Source organism: Phalaenopsis equestris, unplaced genomic scaffold (assembly GCF_001263595.1).
Source record: "Phalaenopsis equestris unplaced genomic scaffold, ASM126359v1 Scaffold000147, whole genome shotgun sequence".
In the NCBI taxonomy this organism is placed as follows: Eukaryota; Viridiplantae; Streptophyta; class Magnoliopsida; order Asparagales; family Orchidaceae; genus Phalaenopsis; species Phalaenopsis equestris.
This window is the reverse complement of record NW_018164589.1, coordinates 89,306-90,391: the sequence shown is the minus strand read 5'-3', so window position 1 is coordinate 90,391 and position 1,086 is coordinate 89,306.

Here is a 1,086-nt window from a genome sequence, read left to right as displayed (position 1 = left end):
AAATTTTGAAATAAGTACAAAACTAAACATTATACAAACACAATATTTTGCTAACACATCCACAATACTAAACAAAAAATAATTACAAATATAATAAAATGCAAATAAAAATCACATCACATTACAATTTACAAAGTACTAATCAACATCAATTCTAACTACACATTCAAATTTCAACTACCACACTAAACATTTAAAACAATAATTAAAAATTATCCATTTGCAACCTAAAAATAAAAATGAAAGTACAAACAAACAAATATCTATCTCTGTTACACAAATTACAAAAATAAAAGTACATCAATTACTATCATATATCAAAATCCCATGCTATATCTTCGTCTCCCTGGTTAGTAGGTGGATTGGGCTGATACTGAGTATATCGGGGGCATTCAGGAAAAGTAACATCAGGCTCACCTCTATAGTGTCGGGCCTGAGCTTTGTAGTAAGCTATCTCAAAGTCCGAATGTCTCTGTAGGTACTCACTATCATAATCATATCTATGTTCTAAACCCCCAATTATTTTATTTATTAGCTCTATACTCTTTCGCTGCAAGGTCAACTCATTCATTAAATCATTCAGGGTAGGGGAACTAGAAGAAGGAAAGTCATAACTAGTAGAGGGGATATCTCTACTAGTAGAAGATTCTTGACTTCTACTCCCAGTTCTCCATTTTTTAAGGGATTCATAAGTCTTTGAATTAGCTTTACTAATGGGTTTCATAGGGCAAACCCATTCTTCATCACCTCCAGCTTCCACTCCAGAAAGTTGGCAAAGTGCATAAATAAGGCAGGATGTCCCAGACCTCCACTTGTTTCACTCATTGCCGTGGTCAATATATTTTTAAAAATGATTCTCCCCACATTTATATTTCTATTATTCTTAATATAGAAATTCAGAATAGCTCTATCTCTAGTTACCTCACTATGGTGATAGGTAGGTAACAGAGTAGAGGAAATAAAATAGTATCACGCTTTAGATGTGACATTCAACATGGAAGCAGAAAATTTTACTCGTTCTCATTGCTTTATCTTCCATGTACCTTTCCCATCAGTGAGAAAGTTGATCACATCGTGCAGCAGCCC